The sequence below is a fragment of the Ambystoma mexicanum genome, chromosome 7q, assembly GCF_040938575.1.
Source record: "Ambystoma mexicanum isolate Mex_15411 chromosome 7q, UKY_AmexF1_1, whole genome shotgun sequence".
NCBI classification, from domain to species: domain Eukaryota; kingdom Metazoa; phylum Chordata; class Amphibia; order Caudata; family Ambystomatidae; genus Ambystoma; species Ambystoma mexicanum.
The window spans coordinates 1023216234-1023240949 of NC_090941.1; the positions used below are offsets into that span (position 1 = coordinate 1023216234).

The window sequence follows — 24716 nt, forward strand, 5'->3', positions numbered from 1 at the left end:
AACAATAAATACAATTTATAGGGAGCTGTCCAGTGCTGAAATACATTAAAGATTTCAGCACTGGACAAGGGTTATATTTTGAAAATGGGGTTTGGTGTGAGGGTTAGAGGGGTACGACCCCCCCAATTAAAAATAAATACCACAATTTAGAGGGAGCTGTCCAGTGCTGAAATACATTAAAGATTTCAGCACTGGACAAGGGTTATATTTTGAAAATGGGGGTTGGTGTGAGGGTTAGAGGGGGACGACCCCCCCAATTAAAAATGAATACCACAATTTAGAGGGAGCTGTCCAGTGCTGAAATACATTAAAGATTTCAGCACTGGACAAGGGTTATATTTTGAAAATGGGGGTTGGTGTGGGGTTTAGAGGGGTACGACCCCCCCCCCCCAATTAAAAATAAATACCACAATTTAGAGGGAGCAGTCCAGTGCTGAAATACATTAAAGATTTCAGCACTGGACAAGGGTTATATTTTGAAAATGGGGGTTGGTGTTGGGTTGGAGGGGGACGACCCCCGCCATATTTAAAATAAATACCACAATTTAGAGGGAGCTGTCCAGTGCTGAAATACATTAAAGATTTCAGCACTGGACATGGGTTACATTTTGAAAATGGGGGTTATTGTCGGGGGTTAGAGGGTGAGGGCCCCTGGGGGTTGAGGTGAGTTTGGGAGGGGGAGACCCCCCCCAATTAAAAACAAATACCGCAAGTTACAGGGAGCTGTTCAGTGTTAAAAATAGTTTTTTGCACTGGACAGCTGCCTGTAACGTTATGTTCCATCCAATTTCCATGCAAAAAAATGTGTTTATGTAACGAAACCCTATTCGATTAAAGGGTATCGATGCATTTACACTTTGCACTTTATGTATAGGAATTCGATGGAACAGTTTGATGGAAAAAATTTGATGGAAAGACCATAAACCTGCGTTGTCCTGCTTCCAAGACAAACGCGTTGCCCCTAAGCTATCCTCCCAGCCCTTTAGTGCCAGTATGCATCCTGGTGGCTAAAGCTTAGCCCCCCTCATTGTGTGCTTGATTGGCCACCTCAATGAGAGAATCAGCTTGCTGCCTCTCCCAATTCGCCATCAGACAGAATCAACTCCATATCCAAGATTGGAGTCTTTACAATCAGCATATACATTATAGGTTCTAATGTTAAAGTAGTAATGAGTTCAACTCCAACCAAGGGAAACAGTGCAATCAAATCAATGTGTAAAGGCTGCTTAATATGACCTGTCCAAACGCACAAACAATTTTACAAATCCAGTGTGGTGAGTAATGAACATTTACCCATTCAACCACTCCCCCCCCCCAAGCCGTACCCACATGATGCCTCAACCCTGTTTTTTCTTCACTGTCCTACTATACTGCATCCGTTTATCACTAAGACTCCAGGACAGAGCTACCTTCCTACTTTACCAATCAGTTTGTGCTTTTAACCCACCAATCAGCTTTTTCTTCATGAAACGAACAGTTTTGACAGACAGGTCTTCATTTGCCTTTCTGGCATAGTTCTCTAATGTTTCAGGCTGAACGTGCTGTCATCCTTACGTTGAACAAATCCAAAAGCTTCCCATCCCACAGACTCCTAAATTGTTCTGTTGACCCCAGAAAACGTAAAGAAACAGTGTCCCAGCCTTACCCAAAATTGATGTATCCAAAGATTAAGTAACACATATTCTAAACACTCACCTAAGGGTTTTACCAGGCTGACCCATCACACCAGGGACACATTACATTTATATTTAATATCCCCAAAACAAACAACTGTAATCTAAAACGACAATAAAACAAAAGGGTCCCAAATCACTCCTCCTAAAGCAGCCGGTGGGCACCATACACCAGTACCAACTCAAACGGTCCTTTCCTACTCTAAGTTGAACCCTTTATCCTGTGGCCCCACAATCAAAGCAACTAATCAAGGCCATTGACTCTCCTGCTGCGGATTGCTTCATTAGCTCATATTCCGCACTGAAAAACTAGGTGGCTCCTCCCCCCCCCGCCCGGGACCGTCCGCTTTCCAGGATAGGGTTTACCAACAGAGTTGAGAACAGGTTTTTGAACCCAGACGACAATCACAGACATTTTATAGTTTCACCAGGAAAGAACTACACGCATCAAAACCAGGCTTTTCATTAATATCCAAATGGCAAATATTTCACAGCATTAATCATCTTTATGAGGCTTGTATATGCTTAGAAGTACATGCTTTGCATAGGCCACCATCTAATGGTTGGTGCAGAGTATTACTTCTTGTTGTTTTTGAATTAGAAAAGGGGGCATTCAACAGGGTGTGCCTGTTATTCTGTTTTCATACTTTTTAGTAAGAGTTTAAGAATGAAACAGTGGATACATTTCACTTAGTGTGGCCAATGTAGTAACAGTAAACCAAAGCAAGTTATCACCACCTCACCCCACCCCCTGTAACTAGTAGGAAAGAAACGAAAACAATAAAATAGAACCGGGATTATGTAAAACATACATTCCAGTAGTGTCCCAGGGTGCCTATTTCAGGAGAAGAAACGCTTTCTCGGACAATATTGTATCAACAATGTCCAGGCGGGTCATGGTAGGTCTGGTTTCTAGTGAGCGGGGTGAGTAATCGTGGCATGTGGGAAGTTTTTGTATTGGCCACTCTGAGCTTTCAGACATTGACTGGGACCATGAGTACATTCACGTTACTGGAGTGCAACTTGCACTGCGGTGTACCCACTCTTGGAGTGCATCGTATCCGAGTGATTAGACGTTGTGTATAGAGCTCAGATAAAGTCCTCGAACAATTCCCAGAGTCGGTCTGAGCTGGGTGATCCATGCCTTTTTCTGTAACTTAGTCTTTTGTCTGAGCAAATAACGTACAAAATCCCCTGCCACAAATGGGTATTTGGTGGTTCTTTTGCTTTACATTTTACCAGGATAGATTTTCGTGCTGTGAATTACATGATATGTAGGAGTTCGTTTTCTGGGGAATTATCATGCTATTACTCCACTTCCTCCTCAAAAAACATAGGAACAGGTAAAAACTCTGGTATGGTGCCCTGTAATGACATGATCTTTAAAGAAAACACCCTCCAAAATGGTTTGATCTTATGGCAGGACCAGAACATGTTTGTTTATTTTATCTATATAGCGCTCCAGAGGTAAGAGGGCGCTTAGGTAAATGGTTACAGGATACATTTTATACATTTTGCAAGTTATACATTTTATACAGTTTAGATATTATATGCACATTCAAGGTACAGAGCAGTATTGTCGAAGCACAGGAGAGATATAGAGAGTGAGTGTTCGTTTTTATTCAGTAACCATGTAATGACATGTTTTCTGAATGATTGAAAGGTAGAGATGGATTTGATGTTCAGTGGTAGAGTGTTCCAAAGATGGGAGGCTAGAACCGTGAAGATGGTTCCTCCAGCTCTTTTTAGGGTGAATCTGGGCACCATCAGGCATAAGGTGTTAGTAGATCTTGTGGTTCTAGCAGCAGATTTCAGGGTGAATTTGTTAGTGAGATAAGGAGGGTTTTGGTGGTTCAAGGCGTTGTATGTGAGACAAAGTTTTTAGGTCGATTGTTTGTTGTATGGAGAGCCATTTGCATGATTTTTTAATGGTAGAGATGCGCTCTCGCCTGGGAATGTTTAGTGCCGCTCGTAGAGCGTTATTTTGGAGTACCTGCAGTTTATTGATTATGGATTGGTTTGCGCCTAGGTATAGACTGTTACAGTAGTCCAATTTGGACTGTATAAGAGCCCTGGCCAGTATGAGGCAGCTATTAGAGGACAAGAAAGGTCTACAGGCCCTGATCAGCTTACCTGTGTAGGTAGTGGCTGAGGCAGTCATGTTGATTTGTTTAGAGAGGTTGGTGTTGGCATCAAGATAGAAACCAAAGGTTTTTACACTTTTAACAATGGGAATGGTATTTCCATCGATGATGATGCTATTGTAGTTGGGGCTAAGTTTCAGCAGGTTGTTGGGTGAGCCGATAAGGAGGAGTTCAGTTTTATCATCATTCAGGCAGAGGCCATGTGTGGCCATCCATGTCTGAATGATGGTGAAGATTTTGTTGATCCGGGTAACGTCAGCGTTGTAGGTACCTGAAAGGGTAAGGAGTATCTGGGTGCCATCTGCATAATTGGTATATGTGACACCCAGATGGTCGAGTTTGTCGAAGAGTGGCTTTGTAAATATATTGTACAAAGTAGGCGAAACACAGGAGCCTTGTGCGACACCACATGTGACAGGGACAGGGACAGTTGCCGCTGCGGGTGAGAAGACCCTCATTGTTCTATTAGCAAGGAAGGATTGTATCCATGTGACAGCAGAGGAGGAGAAGTGTGCTGCTGATGATAGGTGGTTGCAGAGGATTTCGTGGTCAACCAAGTCGAAGGCTGCTGAGAGGTCTAACAGAAGTAGGATGGCGGCCTTGCCTTTATCTTTAAGTTCATCAATCTGGCTTTTGAGGTCGACAAGGGCAGTTTCTGTTCCATGTTGGGGTCTAAAGCCAGATTGACGAATTCCTAGTAGTTGGTTTGTCTCTAGATAATCTTGAATTTGCAGATAAGCAACTCTATCTAGGATTTTTAGCAGGAATGGGACTGTGGTGATGGGTCTGTAGTTAGTGGGTATAGTCGGGTCTAATGTTTTTTTTTTTTTTTTTTTTAGAAGTGGGAGAACCCAAGATTGTTTCAGATTACTAGGGACTGAGTTGGTGGAGAATGATAGGTTTATTAGTTTAGTGATGAAGGGGGATAGATCTCCGGCTGCGTCTTTTATAATCTGGGCCGGGCAACTGTCCCCTTTACAGTTGGAAGGTTTCAGAGAGGCTATCATTTTTTGTACTTCAGGGATAGTTACCTTATTGAATGTGAAGCCCAAATTAGTGTTAATGGGAGGTGGTGTGCTTGGGTTGGTAGACTTGCTACAAGTAAGTTGTTGTCGTTTGAGCTCTATTTTGGTTTGGTGCCCTGTAATTTTGTTGGCGAGGGCATTCTGGATGCTAGTGCACCAAGGTTTGTCCTTCGTGCAGGTATCTGCTGGAGTATTAGGGTTTTCTAGTTCCTTTAGAATATTGAATAGTTCTCTGGTGCTGGATCCTGCCTGGTTTATCCTAACGTTGAAGGCCTCTTTCTTGGTACGTATTATCTACTTTGTCTATAAGGAAGTGATATTAGTGAGATTAGTTTTATTTTCAGTAGAGGGTACCGTTTTCCACAGTGTCTCTAGTTTAGCTTTCTTTTTCCTCAATAGTTTGAGTTTGGGGGTGTACCAAGAGTTCAGGTGTGCTCTGGGTTTTCCTTTGCGCATTTTCATTGGGGCGATAGTGTCAATGGCTTTAGCCATGGAATCGTTATAGGTGTTGACCAGTAGGTTCAGGTCGGCTGTGGCCAGAAGTGCGTTGAGTGTGGGAAGTACCAAGGGTATTAAGGCTTCAGCAGTAATGTTACGCTTATTCCTGGTAGGACAGGCTGGTACAATAGGGGATTTTTTAGATTCTAGGTTATTGATATTGATATCTAGCAAGATGAGATGGTGATCTGTCCATGCGAGAGGTTGGGAGACCTTGCTGGTAATATTGCAATTGAGGACAGCTACCCAGTCGATAATTCTACCTTTCCGATGAGTAGGTTGAGAACTGAGTTGTGTGAAGCCATGCTCAGCTAGAGCATTGGCTAAGGAGGAGGCTGGGCGGTCATTAGGGTCATTGTAATCGAGGTTGAAGTCTCTGAGGATAATAGTTTGTGCTGACGGTTTAGAGTTCTCAGCTATTACAAAAAATTATGTCTTCTTCAAAAGGATCCAGGATGACCTGGGGGCCTATATATTAGGTGAATGGAGATCATACTTTTGGGAGAAGTTTGCAGCTTGATTGCAAGATGGTTGCATGATTTTAGTGGAGAGGTCTGATCTGAGGTCTAGAGAGAATTTAAAGATGATAGCTACACCTCCTCCACGAGCATTAAGTCTGTTGGCTCTGAGGATAGAGTAGCTGTCAGGAATAGCTAAGGTTAAATAGGGTCCTACTGCCTCATGTAGCCAAGTTTCTGTTATGGCGAGGAAGTCGAAGTTGTTGGTCAGGATGATGTCAGCGATCTCTGTGGGATGGGCAACAAGGGACCTGACATTTAGTAGAGCTCCTTTTAGAGGGAGTGGTTTGGAATTGTTAGGGGCTGTGCTCTTTTTATTGGTCTTGGTGTGGGTTTGGCTAACGGGTTGCTACTCATATGGGGGAGTCTGCTGCCTAGTCTAATGTTACGGTCTGTGAGGTTAGGGTTGACGGCGAGTGTGTTTCCTAGGTAATTAGTTGTAGCGAGCTTAGTTATGGGTTTAGGGTAGTTGGGACTGGCGCCAACAGCCAAGCATGGAAGACTGGGTCTAGGCTGGCGACATGTAGTTCTGTCAGTAATAGGGTTGGCTAGAGTGTCGATTGGGTGGTCACTGGTAGTGTGGCCTTGGTAGTTGCTAGGTGGAAAGGGTAATAAAGTGGGCAGGAACGGTGTAGGGCAGGTAATGGGGAAGTGTCTCGGGCATGCAAGTTTGGCTAGGCCATTATTGTAAGCTATGTAGTTGTTTCCGCTGCAGGGTACACTATCTCGCATGACACAAAATGGGAACATGATGAGGGTGAACCAGATGAGCATGTGTCTGCCCATTGTGCCTAGATGACCACAGCCCCCTCCAACAATGTATTTATTTGCATTTATAGAGCGCGCACACAGCCGGGGGCATTGAGGCGCCGTTACATAGAGATTACTTCGTTACAACATGAGGCAATGCGGCTGGGTTACATTTAGCCTTTTTGATGGCACGTACAGTTACAATTATTGATTTGATTAGCTTTATTACATTGGCCCATACATGAGTTTGGGACAATGGGATTGGTTACAAGTGCGATTGCAGGGCACAAGGTTACATGTTGTGCTGCATGTCAATAAGACAAAGAGAAAGTTGGTACAATTGCTGGGTCCGTTTGCAGTAATTAGGACATAAAAGGGTTAGATGCAAATAGTGTAGTTGTTAGACAGTTGTTTAAAAATATGGAGTTGGCTGGGCAGTTTTAGGCAAACAGTCTGGTTTTGATTCCTTTACGGCCGGCGAGATGAGAGGGTTCTGCTCTCATGTCACGCGGTAGGGAGTTCCAATGCCTGGCGGCAATGAAGGGGAAGCTCGCACCCCCTCCTCTGGCGTGCTTGACTCTGGGAGCAGACCATGCGTATGGAACAGGTTGGCGTATGGTGTTTTTGTGGGTCTGGAGTAATGACTGTGTGGGAGGTAGGGAGGTGCTGTGTGGTGCGCATTTGTGCGTAAGGGCTAGTGTTTTGAATAGGATGCGCTGGCAGACAGGCAGCCAGTGAGCTTGCTGTCTGGCTACTGAGATGTGTTCTCTTTTGGGTATGTCTAGCGCAGCGAATCTGGTTCATTAAGCACTTTCATAACATATAACCTTACAGGGGTGAGGTAATGCATTAGGGAAATTCTTCAGTTCAAATGAGTCTATTTTTTACATTGTGGGAAATTTCGTTAATGGACCTAAAGAATGAATGTACGATCTCAGTGCCTAATATCTAGGTCCTCAGACCACATTGTTGCCAGAGTTGGGGGCATGGGAGAAAAGAGGAAGCAAATATCCCTCACCAGCTCTTCCTGACCAGCTTGATGTAAGCTCTGTATTTTTTGTGTTATTGCCTTGCTATTGTGGATTTTAACCTGTTTTTTAGCGGTTATCTATTTATGTTGCTGTTTAATAAGTTCTTATATTTTTATACTGCCTTTTCAACTTCTTATATTTTTATTGTACTGCCTTTTCTGTTTCTTCTGTGCTTGTTTTGTTTAATGCTACCTGGAGTATGTTTGCCTTTGGGCCTAAGACGCCTTATAAATGTGTAACCATTGATATAAACAGCCATAGAGCATTGCCCAGTGACCCTGGTTGTGGGTACATGGATGCAAAGTTTAGGCATTTCTTGTTTTATGCCATCACAAATTGCTCTACTGATCGGTGCCCATCCCTCCATGTCACAAACACCTGTTCGATTACAATGGTGCTGAGTTCACACTCATGCGCCGGCACTATTGGCTGCTCAAAGTGTCTGCCTTGCAATTGTGATCCCCTGGGACATGTTGTGCTTGTATGGTGATATGGTAGTGAATGCACCAATGCCATATGTTCTGTGCTACGGTTGACAGTATTTGGAGTGAGTGCCGCCTTGTTGGTGTAAAACATGGCTATGGGTGGTCTGTATTGATGAGAATGTTTTTCCCCATAAGAACATTCTGGAAGGAGTGAAGTAAAATCTTGATTGCAATGAGTTCTATCCAATTTATGTGGCGTTGCTTTGTTGACTGGACTAAGTTTCATGTGCTGTGAGATGTAGGCAGTGCGACCCCTAACCTGTTGGAGTAGTCGGACAGGTTTCTTTTTTGGACTGGCGGTGGTACAAAGGATTTAAACAACCTTATTACTGCATACCCGGATATATTTTGTGAGAAACCTGGGAGAGTACATGGTACATACCACTATATCAGAACTCCAAAGAGGAAACTGGTTCATTTTAAGCCATACAGACTCCCAGAAGCACGAAAGCAGGTAGTGATCGAAGAGGTTAAAAAAATGTTAAAGGTAAACATCATTGAGCCCTCTTCGAGTCACGATTGTGTTGGTGACTAAACCTGATCACTTTTGAAGGTTTTGCATCGACTTTAGGCAGGTCAAAGCCATCTTCGCCTTCGATAACTATCCTATGCCATAAACTTGGAAATGCCACATTCTTGTCAACCCTAGATTTAACCAAGGGATATTGGCAGGTTCCTGTGCATGGACATAAGGAAAAGACAGCTTTCTCGATGCCAATATAGCTATTCCAATTCAAAGTCCTCCCTTTTGGAATGCATGGGTCCCAGCAACTTTCCAACGACTCATGGACAGGATATTCCAGCCATACTCTGATTTCTGTGGGGCCTATATTGACGACAGTCATTTATAGTAAAACTTGGGAAGTCCTTCTTTTCCATCTTTCTACTATTATGAGAACCCTCTGAGAGCTCGGCCTAGCTGCCAAACCAACAACATGTAAGATGGCTCAGTCAGCAGTGAAATATCTAGGCTTCTTTGTAGGGAATGGCAGTGTAAAGCCCCAGCAAGAAAAAGTGAAAGCCGCCCTAGATGCTCCCATACCGAAGACCAAAACAGATCTCGGGGCATTCCTAGGATATTATCGTAGGTTTATTCCACATTTTTCAGAGAGAACAGCCAGACTGACAGAGAAATTAAGAAATGAGGGACCCCAGAAAATGTGTTGGACTGATGAGGACGATGTTTGTTACAATAACCTGAAACTAACCTTATGCCAAAATCCAATATTAAATGTAGTAGACTTCTTAAAGGAATTCGTATTACAGACCGATGCCTCCCTCGCTGGGATAGGAGCAGTATTATTGCACATACACACGATGGATTAGAACACCCCATCTTATTCACTAGTCGTAAACTCTCCCCCCCTGAGAAGAACTACTCTGTGTTGGAACTATAAGCCCTTGCCATCAAATGGGCAATTGTCCATCTTATTAGGTACTACCTTCTAGGGAGAAAGTTCACACATCACGGACCACTCACCTTTGGTATGGATATGTCAATGAAAAGGACTCTAACCCTCGAGTCATGCGATGGTTCCGAGACCTGCTACCCTACTGTTTCACTGTGGAACACCGAAAAGGTAAGCAAAAGGTGAATGGTGATTTCCTTTCCCGGTTTCCCTGTGAAACAGATGCGGCTACATTGCATAAGGTAAGGGTATGTGAAAAACCAAAGGATGTCTCACCTACTAGTCCCCAGCTAGCTCTCTCTTAGGTGGCCAGGGCACAGCCATAGCCTTTGGTTCCAGACCCTGGGTGTGGACCAGTGCAGGAGGATCACTTGGGTGAGGGGTCTTCGGGGAGTGGGGGGTGAGGCAACTGATGGCGAGACACTGTATTCCCCCTTTCCTGCACCCATGTCAATCCTATTTTCTAGGATTCTCCAATATCTCAACTCCCCCCGCTTTCTGCCCAACCACTCGGCCGAGGACGCGGGTGACAGAGTAAAGAGGCTAACCCTTACGTATCTCATTAGACTTGCCCCGCTAATCCGGTCAGGCATTTGACTTTAATCACATACATCCGATACACATTAGCTCTCCCTACACGGACAAAAGGCGGAACATAGAGATACTCTCTGAGCAGGATGGAACACGATAAGGAGCAGATCTTCCAGGGTGAAGGTGAACCCATGGAGCAGGATGACCAATCGAGGAACTAGGGCAAAGGGTAGCAAAACTCAGAAGTTCCCTCCTGCAGGTCGTTGCCTACGGGAAGCAGTGAAGGAGACGTGGAGAAAGTCAAATCGCAGACAAGAAGAAACATGCATTGTGTTTCAAGGATGCCAGCGACCCTCCCGAATGGCAGAGTTGGGGAGGCGAGGCCAAGCCTGTGGTATTAACCTTGACTCATGAATCAAAGCCGAAGAGATAATAAAAGAACACGCACAACCGGTGAGTTAGTGAAAGACATAAAAGGCTGGGTTGTCTCAAGGAAAGATTGAAGCCACAATAGTGTATCTTACAAGTGAAGGTTGTGCACATGCTGATGAGATGCGAAAGAAAGCTAACCAGTGATGTACTTTGAAGTGGCTGATAACTGTGAAGCCAGTGATAAAGAGTAGCGGAGTAGTCCGGGCACAGGAAGTAGCCCACTCGAAAGTCTCTGCGAAATGTTTTGTTATAAAGTGGAAAAGTGAGCGAACTCTGAAATGCGTAATGGTCAAGATCAACCCTGGCGAAAGTGAAAAGGTGAATGCTCGTAGAGAAAGCTTTCTTTGAACTTTTGTGCTTATGGTACTGAACTAACATGACCAAGAAACACTGGAGTGAATAACATAGGAGTATGAGCTGAAGAGAAAGTTGTCCTGCGTAGGTCTATAGTAAAAGCCTCATACTTTCGAAAGTCTTCAACATCCGTGAAAGGTCCAAGCCCGACTGAGGGAGACCAGAAGTATGATACGTTAGGGGAAGGGAACTTCTAAGGAATGTGAGTAAAGCTTGGGGAAGGGAACCCCTGCAAGCGCCGCGATTGCGAGATCCGAGATCGGCTGAGGGAGATCTATGTTGAATCGGGCACTTTTTGGGTTGAAAGGTCCGAACCCGACCGAGGGAGACCTAAGTGAACTTTTTTGATTGGAGAGGTCTGAACGAGGGAGACCTCAGTGAACTTTTGTTGAACTGTGAAAGAACTTTTGAAAGCTGGAATAAGTGACTAACATGAAAGGCCAAGCGAGCCTCGCTCCACGTTTTGAACTGCCTTTGTTTTGAGAACCTGAATAAGAGTGTGTCATCCTCTATAAATGGGCTGCCTTACTCCGTGCTGTCCAACGTGGGAAGGAGAGCTGACTCGCCACATTGATTCCTTAGGTTATAACACTGATTTTCCTTTACATACATATTCTCCTTAACACACTTTGGTATAAGAGACAAGGCAGGCATTAGGTTATGTTAGTATAGGCCAACTTTTATTTGACAGAGACTGACTAGGACTGTCTTTTCCTTATTATTTGATGGTAGAGACTACTCCCATCATAGCTATAGGGTAAAGCAGGAGTTTTTACAAACCCCGAGAATTGAGTAAAGGTTTAAAACTTGTACCTATTGTGTCACGGTCATACTTGTGATACCATGCCTCCCTTACAAACCGGAGATTTTTACGATACCCTGGAAACGTTGGAATATGATAATATGCATCCTTCATATCCAGTGTCGTCATATCATTTCCCCTTAGTAGTACAGGAATAACTTCCTGTAGAGTAGTCCTTCCGAATTGTTGTGGTTTTACACATTTTGCTGGACTTACACCGAACACTTGTCTTTTTGTCTCATCTTTTTTCAGTACTAAGCAATACAATCAATACATTCCTGTATTTACCTGTTTTAGCGGAACATGCTGTATTGCTCCTTTGCCAATGAGTGGCTGAATCTCTTCCTGCAGCCGAGATGGATGTTCTTGCAGAGGGTTTCTGTTTCTTGGCAGTTGGTTGTGTGGTTTGAATAGTAACTACGTAATACCCTTTTTGTACCGTGCTTAAAACCCACTTGTCTGATTTGATCCCTTCGCAAGTGTGGACGTATGAAGTTATTTGACCGCCCTACTGAGGTAACATGGGAGGAGACTACTACCGGGGAGTCATTTTGCAGCTGGGGCAGCCCCCCTACGGGGTTTATCCTCTGCCCGTTCTCTGCCTCTATGCAAATGATGCCGTGTTCTAGAGAAACCTGCCGCTTGAGAACCAGGTGCTACTTCAGGGTGGGTTGACTGGTGTGAGAGGTGCCTGGATGATTGGCCACAAAAAGGATGCCAACCAGCAAAAGTCCCTCTCTGCTACAAAGTTTGCCCTTGAATCATTAATCGTTTAATTGTCTCATGCTATTTATTTTGGCTTTCTCCAGGGCTGAATCACCAGATAACCTAACGAACCAGATTACTCAATTGGTTTCTCCAGCAGATTAGCCTGGGTTTCTGGCTTGAAACCCGAGCCATGCATGTCTTTATAATCGTGGCTTCTGCCACCATTCTGCCCGCTGCATCCGATGTATTTTCTAATTACACCATTGGTTGATTCTTTCCCTCTATTATTTTTGACGTCATGGACGTTTCTAAGGGTTCTGGTACCTCCTTTACAAGGTCATTTAATTCACCCTATTGGACCTTGCCATAAGAGCTGTTGCGTTAGCAATTCTGAGCGGACAAGGCGAGAAGATGACGATTATTCTTCTGAATAGTGATCATTTTTACGTTCTTTTTCAGAAGGTGATGTTAGATAAAGGTGCACCCCATTTTTTCCCTTGGTGTTGTAACGACCAGGGGATCTGGTTTTAAGGGTCCTCTGACATCATGATGGTCAGAAATGAATTGGTTTGTACCTGGTTAATAAGTGATGAGGTAACAGTCTTCTGCACACTCTTCATTAGAGGGATTGTCTAGAAGAAAGCCTGATTCAGCTTCAATATCACAACTTCCGGCTGCCCTTTTCAGGGGCTCAGGGTAAAGGCATTAATCCTCTGGTGGTGAGGAAGTAACAGGAGGTAAGACTATGTCCGAGGAAGGGGAGGGGGTCTATTCATCTGCATCGATATTGTCATAGCAAGTACACCGCTTCAGAATATTCCTCCTCTACACAACTCTGTTCTAGAACATCTTGCCTTTTTTTAATGGGGGTGTGTTCTTCAGTAGACTCTAATCTCCGTTTAGCGGTTAGAAGCCTTTCATACATGGTCATTAAGTCTCCCATCTTTTTTAGAATTGTCCCAAGCCTCTTCTGTGGCCATGTATCCCCTTTTGTCCCACTCTTCTGTGCAGGAGTATTTTTAATGGTTAGGTCTTCCTCCAGATCGACAGATTCTGAGCGTGAAATGACCCCTTTCTTCTGTAAAGAGCTGAAGTAAGTGTTTCCCCCCCAGTTTCGAAATAGAAATAGGTTTGAAGGCTTTTGACGAGTACGTGTCTTTTTGAGTAGTCGATCTGTGTGTGTTTAATATCTGTGCTCTTCTTCAATTGGTGATCAATTACCTTTAACTTTTGAAAAAAATGCTCCAAATGTTCGACTCATCTTCGGGCACGTCATCGAATGTTTGCCTTGGGCGGGCGTAGTCTGGCTTCTTTTGGGGCGTGTGTATTTCTCCGGAGCCGTACACACGCCAGGTGTTGCCTCCACAGCACACCTTGATGTCGGTCCAAAGGAGCTGGCGGTCTTGCTCCTCGGCATCGCGCTTGAAGCAGCTGCCAGCCTGTTCTTCAACCTAGTAATTCCCCAGTATGGCTGATTCGCCTAGTGAACGTCGGCCTTTCTCAAACTGCATCGCGTAGGCTACCCAGTGCCTAGTCTTTACTTTCTCAAGCGTTGTAGGAGAGACACCTCGTGGTCCCTTGGAAAAGAATAGTTACACACTCAAAGGGCCCTTCATGTTGCATGCACAAGGGACAACACTTAAATGGAGTATTCTCCATCGAGGCGGAAGAAACTAGGCGAGTTATAAGCTACTAGTGTTTGGGGGATAGAGGCATTCTATAGCTGTAACACTGTTATATGACCGTGTGTATTCAGCCCATCCCCACATCGCTCACCCCACCCCGGCCTTTGGGCAACGTGACATTGTCGGGATGCGTTCTTGATGCCGCCCGAATCGATGTTAAATCGTTCATTTGAATTTAACAAAGCTCTGAGTTTGACATCCAACCTAATGGTGGAACAATAAAAACTATCCAAGGAAGCCAAGGCGTGAAGAATCCTGGGGTGCACGTGCAGAAGAGAGGGATAGATTAACAGGCAGGCCCAGTTCCACATCTCCTTCTCGAATTCGATAACAAGGTGTAATACTCGCTAACAGCCATTAGATGGCCCCCTATGCAAAGCATTTGAATCTAAGAAGCTTCAAACCACCCAATTACATCTGTTTATAAAAGATATGATGTACGAATTAGACAAAACATTGATTAACTAAGAGTCTGGTTATATGCAAACTCCCAGTGCTGGCCTGCTCACTTAAATGGCCTCATTAGAATTAGATGTTTAAACAGTTCGCAGATTTTGAGGGGCGCGTTTTGGAGGGCCTCACCATAAACACAGAAAATACATCTCTGAGGACCTCAGAAAAGTATTGATGCAAAGTGTTACGTTCTGGCTCTGCACGGAGGCAGAACATTGAAGGCCTCTGAGGTAGGCCGTAGTGGCGCAGCTCCAGCCGGAGCGAAATGAAACATGCCACACGTTGTTAGAGTCTGTGCCCGGAACTGCCGCTCTTGCGCGGGGGCGGGGCTTTTATTCAGACACCCTGCGTCACCGCGTTGTGGGGCGCAGGGCGGATATAACACAAAGCATTCTAGAAAGGGCTACCATTTCTAATGATGTGGAACTCCACACATCCGTTTTCAGTCTACAAATGAAAGTTCAAGGCAACATCCACTCTACCAGGCGCTGCAGCTGATCCCCAAATCTCTCCAAGAAAGAAAACATAAAAACAAAGAGGTCACAAAGCACAACCATCGAGTAGACCACGCTTGCCTTTGCCAACGCGAGAGCTTGTGTGCCAACGCGAGAATGGTGCTCTTGGAAGGGCAGTCTCGAGGAAACGACTGCTACATTAAAAAAAACCTGCCCAAGTTCAAAGAAAATATACATGACGCACACGCCTTGTGAAATACCCTTGCCTGGGCAGACAAGACGACGGTACAGCTTTGTATGCCCGAAATGAGAAAATTGCCACCTACTTATAGGGCAGAACTTTTTTTCATATATATAACTATCAACACAAAACAGACCACTGTCAAGGATGCAGCTAACCACATACTCGTTTCGGCCTCATTAGGGATCATGAATGTGGTGCAGTGAGACATCCTTATGCCAACTACTCCAGTGAGGTGTCCATGCAGACCGGGGACAGTGCGGCACCTGACCTTCAATCAGGAGTCTGAAAAAGCAGGGACGCTTTATACGGGCTCATCCCCATGTAGCCAGACTGTTTAGGTTATGAGATAGAACAGGTAAAGAATGTACATGCCTTATGCCGCACTGCAACACGATAAATTCACCCAACAAAGCTAGTGAGGCTACATCATTTTGGCTCACAGGTCGCACTTTAGTGCCACCATTCCTGGTTTTTACTACTAGCTGGAGCCAGCAATATTGTAAAAGCTATTTGGGATGTGGCATACTTTACCATTATGGCATTTATTGAGCGCAGACCTAGCTCCTAGAAGCAACAGAGCGCTTTACAACATAACAGGTGCATAACAGAGCGCTTTTCAGTGGTAACAACAGAAAAGATACACCGCAGCAGGTAGGATACCGGGGGGCACAGTGGAGGGGTACAGCGGTACCAGGGAAGAGAGGGATGGGCGGCATCTGGCAAGTCAGGTGGCGCAAGGGGCAATGTGATGGCCTCCCTCTCCCCCGCCTGAGGCTACGGAGGTGACCCACTTCACAACTCCCTCCCTAAGGGTTGAGGCAACGGACTACACCGGGAGAGACTACCTCTTTAGGGACAAGGATTCACTCCATGTGAGGAACTCCCCGATGGCCTCCAAGTAATGGCTTATATGGACTTCTACAAGATACCAAACTGTTATCAAACCCATGAAGAGAACATGAAGTTACATTATGAAGGACACGAAATGGAAGAGATCCCTTTAAATTCAAGCTTCCAATGGACTTCGAGGAGGCCGAAAAGGGATGCGAGACCAACGAGAGAGAGGCGAGAGTAGGCTGAGAGAGAGAGCAAAGAACCGAGGGACGTAGGGAAAGCGCCCTGTGCGTAAGGAAGGAGAACGCACAGCCGGCGTGCAACAGAGCCGCTCTAGCACGGAGCCAGAAACACAGAGCAACCGGCGTGCCAGAGGGAGAAGGCCAAGCAAGGGGGCGCTTTCATTAATCCGGATGAAATCCTGACAGCCTTTCGCACGGCACCGTGGTTATGCGCGGGTCTTCGGGTGTATGAGTGCACTTACTGGCTGTGTCTCAGTGAAGTGTGGAGCCTCCAGCCCTCCTTGAAGTGCCGTGGCATGCAAACCGTGGAGTGGGCTGGACCTAAGGAGCTCACGCTACCTAGCGTGTGAGACGGCCGGTGGAGGTGGGCATGCTGTGCTGCAGGGAGATCGGGAGCTGCACCCACAGTGGGCCTTAGCTACAGGGGACGTCTGGAGGACTGCACAGCGAGGCACCGCTGCCTGCTGTGGTGCCCGATGACAGGAGAACAGCACCGTAGGGACGTGGGCCGTGCAGAAACAATGGTGGAGAGGGGAAAGCCCTGCCCCCAGCGGTGAGCGGCGCTGCCGCCGAGGGGCATAACGCAGTGTGCAGGCCCGGGGTCCCCTGAAGGTACCGGGCAAGTCTCGGAGCAGTCAGGGACCGGGCTGCCATGGCTGTATCCGTGGAAGGAGAAAAGCAGATTAGGAACATCCAGGAAAGTGTGGTGCAGAGGCTAAGCAGCAGAGGAAAGGCAGAGTGCTGCTTCCAAAGATTGCACCCAACGGGCACAATGATAAGACTATCCTCCATGCTAATTTGTTAGAGTCTTGTTTGCAAGCTGCGGGGACCACTTTAGGGTGGTTTATTTACACCCGCTCAGAACGTTGGAAGTTGCTACAGTACTGAGAGCTGCCCCTGACTAGCTGGAGGGTTAGACAACATCACGGGGAAACCGGATTGGCTGTATACTGTGCCCATCTTGTACCATGGGGGAAGGATTACTGTGGATCTGCTAGGGGGGTGGGAGGGTCTACTTCTGTCTGCTATGTGGTATGTGAGGCGGAACCGGGTGTCCAGGTGAGAGGTAGGGCCCCGAGGGCCTCAGAGACGCTTGGTCCTCAGTGCCAGCAGTGAAGTGCTGAGCGCAGGCACTGCAACGCAGGGCAAGGGGGACACCTGTATGCCAGCACATCCGGAGGACCTGCAGATACCCCTACTGCGAACTGGTCAGTGTGACTAAGGTGAGGCGGGGCAAAGGCCCATCCGGGTGAGTGCCCAGGGCAGACTAGGAGTGGGAACACAGCGCCATGTGCACTTGGTCCATGGAAGGGGCGGAGGTGGTAATTTTGACCATTAGAACGCAGTGCAGCACGACTGGGCCCCGTGAGGAGGCGGACACTCAAGGGTAGCCATACGGTTTGGCTCTCGGCAGTGGCGACTGGTGCTAGTGAACAGTGAGACGAGCCGATACCATTGCGCTGCCCAAATAGTGTGATAAGACTGCGAGCCTCAAGCACTGGAGGTGTGTGTGGTGCCCCCCTGCCCCCACCACCGGGTGCTAGAGTGTCATTATGTCTAAGTCACATATAATGGGTAAACCACAATCAAAGTTGCATTTTGATAGCCCTGCATCAATGAAGAATCCAAAGGCTGTCGAGGACTCCCCGGAGGGGAACCCTCAGTCTCAACCCCTTGATCCCAGTGGTGCATTCAATGACACCAAAACTATGTTTAACCAACTACAGGCCAATCTACAGTCACTGGATGGGGAAATCGACACTCTCACGTGTAAAGTGGACCACATGCAGGTGCGCTTGGATAAACGGGGGGGAGAGACTAGGTGAGCTTGAGGGGCGAGCCTCCCTGGTGGAGGAAGAATGCACAACAGGGACTCGAGTAATTGTGCCACTTAAGAGAGCACTCAAGGAGTTGGCAGACAAGCAGGAGGATATAGAATTATGTGCCCTCATTGAATTTCACACCTGGTTAAAAAAAGAGAACACCAGAGATAGAGTTCCCCTTGTCAAGCATTTTAAGTTGTATTCATTTCTTGGCCCTTATTATCCAAAACAAAGAAGGTAAACTTACGTGCAATCGGTACAAGGAAAGTACTGGTAGAAACACTCACTCCACTTCAAAAGCCACCATCCAAGAACGTTGAAGGAAAATCTTCCATCTGGACAGTACTTCAGGATCCGATCCGAAGGAATTGTTCGGATATATCAGACTATCAACTCCATTACAATGGGCCTCATTCCAAGATTGGAGGTAGTCATGGCGCTATTTGCACCATGACTGCCTCCAATAATGGGTCCGGTACCAGTCTCGTTCAATGGGGACTTACCGGTGTAGTCTGACCTTTGCGGGACCGGTAAGTCCCCATTGACCGAACCAATCCCCATTCCCATTTGAGTCCCCATAGGGCTCAATGGGAATGCCGCAAATAACGGGCTCGCGAATGGCAAGCCAGTTATTTGCGCCCTGGTCCCCTTACGGGTCCCGTTAGGGGACCTCTGAATCGGGCGGTAGGGGATTACTGGCATCGGTCTCCTTACCGGTGCCCGGTATCCCCTGCCGCCCGACTCGGAATGAGGCCCAATGACTTGGAAAAGAGACTACAAGCGAGGCTGTACACCATGAAATTACTTTAAATCTCAAAAGAGGGCCAAATGCACTCCAATGGAGACAGTGTTTGCTGCACATGACAGGTGTAATTCAGACAACCGACTCACATGTGTAACCACCTTTGGCACAGGCAAACAAGTCTTCGATCAAAACTTTTTGGCCCATTGTACAATTGAGCCTTCCAGGAGAACTTCCACGGATGGCGCGATCATGCAATCTGCAGGAATGTCCTACACATTCGGGCTGAGAGAAGAAGCTCAATATGGAACCTGAGGGAAATTGCAGGACACCACCCATGCAGGATGTGTACAGTGTGCAGGTTTAGTATAAAAATAAAATCCTTCCCAGTTTACCAGAGGGACTGGACTCTCTGCCATTTCCCCAACTGTAAGACCACCAAAGTGGCATAAGTGATCCAATGCCAGTGTGGGCTGCAATATATTGGACAGACAAGCCGCCCTGTTGATAAAGGAATAGGGGATTATCGTTCAAAAATCTGGTGCAGGGCCCATACAGCCGCTTTGGGGTCTCACCATATTGCGTACCAGCACGGCCCAGGTGATATGCTTTGGTGGGTTGCTGATGTAGTGGGCTCCAACACCAATGTGACCAATGCGCTCCTACACAAAGAAGCGTGGCTGATCCACAAACTCCAGACACAACGTAAAGGTCTCAATGAATTCACGCCCCTGCACGCGAGAAGTGCAACCCAACAGCATAGAAGGAGATAGATTTTGCATCCCTTGTTTGGTGTTAAATAGATCTGATAATGGGGTGCTTCTCCTTTTGCACGAGTTGCTGTGACTTGAAGGTATTCCCCTAAATGTGTGTCCTCACTATGTGCCTTACCACTCTGACATGGGATTATGTCATGTAAAATTAACACTTTAGCAGATTAGCATGTCCTCTTCTAACAACATTGATCATGTAAGCTTCATTAACGAGGACTCCAATTAAAGCCTACACACCACTCTAGGTTTATTTACATAAGCGCCACAGAGGCCGTTTACATACCATTGTATGCAGATGTGTACCTTATAACATGCCAGCCCCTGAAGCTGCACAACACTTGAGGACACGCAATCACAGGAGCCAGGGTTAGCATGCACCCACGACGATGGCGTCCGCATCCGGGAAGCAAGACTGCTTGAATTCAAGGTATTAGAATTGCTAGGAATCCCCTTCGCTTTTCTGCACTAGTATGCGCTCACACAAGCACAGCCTGCGGACTACAGCACATGGAAGCTCAGTGAAAGGGCTCCTATGTGTAGACAGTTCCCTACAGGTGAGACGAGTAATCTGCACTCCGTCCACAGCCCGGATAGAGTTATCGTTTGGCAAAGTATGCTGGTAGCTGTATACAGCTCCCTTGCTTCAGGCTTAAGATACAATATTAATTTCACATATGATCATGCTACATACCAGATCAGTATTAAATACTGCATGGGTTGAGCTCCAGGCCCCACACCTTGCGCTCGTTGCGTTTCCTTTCAAGATTCAGGACCTCCTATTAACTAAAGACACACACAAGTCCATTGAGCCTGAAGGAACTGCCTCTCCCACCAAGTGAAGCGCTGGCCAATTCAGGTATTTTAATCGTGGATGCATCAGCTTGAATGTATGCATGGTAACATTCATGAATTCGATCTGACAAAGTTTGGTATATCTTTGTATTTCAGATCTATGTAGGCAGGGCAATTCATAACTCCCCTGCATAAAGCTTCGAAACAACTCCTATCATCTCCACCGCCGTCCATCCGTGTTTGGGAAGGGGTTTGTTCAACTGAAGGTTAGTAACTAATGGGCTGCTAGGAGCAGTACTTTGCAGTCTGTTTCTGTTACATTATATTGAACAACCCAGTAATGTGGATCTTGGTGTTTTCCAACAGGAGACCCCCATTCATGGTCCAGATGAAGGCTGACCACTTGATTGTGCCGAAACGTCCAGGGAAGGCAGGACATTAGGAACTTCTGCCACTCTCAGTACCTGTCTCAATTAAGAGTTAATGTCCAGCGACGCCGACCGTGAATGGGTCCTTTTAATCCATGAACAGAGAATGGGTTACACACAATTTATTTCCCCAACACCTAGGGTTCACCGCACATGAAAGGTTTGTGTACTCCGGGAATAGGTACAGGTGCATTCAATCAAGGGGTGCAGAGTGGAATAGTGTACTCCCAATGTCAATTATTTGAGGAATTGATTTCCTTTGGTGCATATACTTGTTCCAATGCCCTGTGGTTTGGATTTTGCACATGTTGTGACCATTTGACTGGGATATTTTACACTTTTAGGACTGGCCCTCACCAAGCAACGAGTGATCCAACTTAAACCTGCGCCTTTTACACAGTGTAACATACACAAGTTTTTGTAAGGATTCAGGTATCTGTTTTAAGACTGTATGTATGTATGTTTTCTAGTTGATATGTTGTGCATGTGTACACATTTAAAAATATGAAACGCTGCAGCCCATAACGAAAAGGGCAAGGTAGTTCAACCATTGAATGTTCTCTACAGGCATAGAAAAACGTTGAAAATATCTTTTCAAACATGATATAAGATATGTGGGGGATTAATACACCCAAAGCCAGTAATGCTCTCTTCTTCATTGAAAGACTGCTTGAAATCTAAATATTTATTGGTAAATCTTTTTTTTAAAAAAAGAGTAACGCATGACAAAGTGCATGTGAATTGTTTGGTTAGGCCATCTTTGTGTTATATACATTTTCTGCATGCTATGAGAAACCTGAGGCAAACCTTCCAGGATTTTGCGGCATGAAATGGCAAATTTTGCGGCACAAAACTATTTATTGCAGCATTTTTGCGGGACATTTTGTATTAACTGGAGGGTGTAAGATTGCCACATTGCAGGAAATAGGCAGAGTGCAAGGCTACAAGAGAGCCAGGGTATCATTATTATGTATCTTTGTATTAATTTAATAGTAAGAGTCCCAGATGTCTCTGGCTTGACAGAACAGTGTTTGATTTGGCTACATTTCTGGTTTAATGTTCATGCCTGTTTAATAGTATTAACTAAATTGATCATTATCAGTTGTAATGCTGAAAATATTCCCCTTCTATGTTCTCCAATCCCCCAAACACCCACACACCTCTCTCACCAACACACATCTCACCAACTCTCCCATCACAACTTACATTCCTTAACCTCTCACTCTGTCATACAGACTGTCAAGTCACAATTTGCACTGCCCATCCCCTGCAACACTCCAAATCATACTCCCAACTCACACCTTACACTCAATTCCTCCCGCAATATACAGTCCTTCATTCTTTTGTGCTGCTTCTGCATCTTTTCTCCCATTCAATCGCACTCTTCCCTCATCCTTTTTCTCCAATCTGCAGCTCACTGCCTCTTTCCGGCGAACTGCTTCCTTTCTGCTTTCTGGCTCACTGACCACACGCTCCCTCTACTTTCTGTACCTCTGCTCGCTCTCAGATTTCTGGCCCACTGCATCACTGCTTCCTCCGCTCTCTTGTGCAGCGCTTCCTCCTCTGACCCACTGTTCTCCCTCTGCTTTCTTGCCTATTACATCACATCTCACCCATCACTCTCCCCCTCCCTCCTAGTGTAATCATTTTTTTATGTTTTTAAAATGTAGATTTTGACCCACTTCCTCAAATAATGGGGCATTTATAAAAAGAACAGAGGATATGCTATTTTTAGACAACCCATTTTTGGAAATGAGCAGGTCACCTTATTCTCAAAGGTGACCGGCGCATTTCCACAGGCTTGAGCTGTATCGCAAATTGTGCGCTGGCCAGCTGCCTTCAATGGTGTTTTGGGTGGTTTGACCGAGGTGTAATTATTTGCGGCGGAATTGACCGTAGTCAATTTCGCTGCGAATTGATTTGCACTTCAGCCAAACAACTCAAAATGTACCTTTCACCACCACCCCACGCGCTCCCCTAGTTAACTGCTTGGTTGCTGCCACTTCCCCTGCAACCCTGCGGTGCCAGATCCGTCCCTCTAACGCGGGGACCTTTTTTAGTTATTTTCTTTTATTTCTGTCCCCGCTTCCAATTTTGAGGAAAAAGGGGAAAACACTTCTGCAATCACGCTAGACCAAAAATACTGAACATGGGCAGTGGGTGACACCCCCGCAACACATGTTCAGTATTTATAAAAAATCAAATAGTACTGGACGAAATAGGTCAAATTTTAACATTCAATAGATTGTCATTCTGCAAGCTCCCAGCGCCTTTCACAGGGACAGGCCCTCCAGGTGCCTGCCGCTGTAAAATGCGACCCAGAAAATACATTTGGATTTTTTTAAAGATGCTGTTTCTGCACAAAACGGCCGTTTTTGCGGCATTTTTTGCGCAAAACGGCCGTTTTCGCGGCATTTTGCAGGATCGCAAAATCGCTATAAGCTGGAGGGTCTGCTGAGGGTATCCTCCCTCCTACTCTGCATACATCCTCTTCTCAGATGGCCAGGGAAAGGCCATCACTTTTGAATCTTGACCCTGGGGGTGGAGAAGCAAGGGATGATCCCCTGAGTCCTTGGAAATTGGTAGTAGGGTGCACACAGGCGAGACATGGTATACCGCTTTCGCCATTGAAAACCAACCTAAACCTCCCCCGTCCTTTATGGGCTATTGTAAAACATCTCCCTTTATTTTCCCACTCTTTACCTATGACAGTACTGGGACTGGGACGAGGAAGAGGCGGCTAGGAGTAATGAACAGTAGTATCTCCTTTCACCACTAGTACTGGGACGAGGAAGATGCCTGCAAAGTACTGTGAAGGTCAAGTATGTCCCTCTAACTACAGACAGGCAAATCCAACTGAGAAGTATATGATATGATATTTATAACGCGCTTAATACCCAGAGGTTTCTAAGCGCAGACCCGGGAATCGAACCTGTGGTTCTCCATGTCGGCTTGCTTCCAAGGCGAGCACGTTGCCACTGAGCTATCCTCCCGATACATGGTCAGACCTGCAACCTGTCAAGTGGTTGCATGTGTATACGAGGAGTGGCAGAGAGCAGCAAGTGGACGGCCAACTGGGAGGCCTGTGTGGAAGAGACCAGCAGGGGACCCTGCGTGTGAGGAGGCAGCCGTGGTGAGACGTTAGAGAAATCCAGGACGCCGATAGAAGTCCCAGAAGACCTGTGGAGCCCAAGGGCAAGTTGGGCAGTTAGACTTCCACAGGTGTGTGAGCCTCCATGGTCGGGAGAAAGCAGCTGGAGCTGCGGACAAGGAAGAAGGGAGAGAGGATGCCATTAATGGAAGAGGAGCAGAGCTACCAGCGTGTGCAGGGAAGCACCCGGAGTGCCAGCGGGGCTTGCAGTGGCCGGCCGTCTGCCGGCAAAGCAGAAGGGAAGCAGCGAGGCTGCCGCATGAATCAAATTTAATACTGAGTACTGAACTGAATGAAAACTTGAAGCAAAGTAAAATCATGCATATTGAATACCAAACTGTATAAAAACGTTGCGGGGAAAAGCTATTAGCTGAAGAAAGTTAAAAGGGAGTGTGCCCATTTGAAAGCAATCACGAAATAAGAGCGCACGTATGAAAGAGCATGACAGAAAGGTGGGGAATATTGAAAACCACCACAGAGTGAACTTTATGAATAGAAACAGTGCGTCAAGGCCAATGACTGGCATGAGATGTATGACACATTATGGCAAAGCCAAGAGGCCAACCAGGAGAAGCCAGGAGAGTGTGCACTTGCACATAAAGACAAGATATGATAGTTTATTTATATAGCGCCTATACACAATGTGTTTCAAAGCGCTTCAAGGCAAGGGAGGGAACAAGGGAAAATACAAAGACATTCTTACAGGCCATGAATAGTAAGGATGTGAAATTAAC

At 46.0% G+C, this 24716-nt stretch overlaps 1 protein-coding gene across 2 annotated transcripts in view; it reads right to left on the reverse strand.

Annotated features, from left to right (window-relative positions):
* INPPL1 (inositol polyphosphate phosphatase like 1) overlaps positions 1 to 24716 on the reverse strand; it is a 1017870-nt gene that overhangs the window by 60770 nt on the left and 932384 nt on the right. The window lies entirely within an intron of this gene.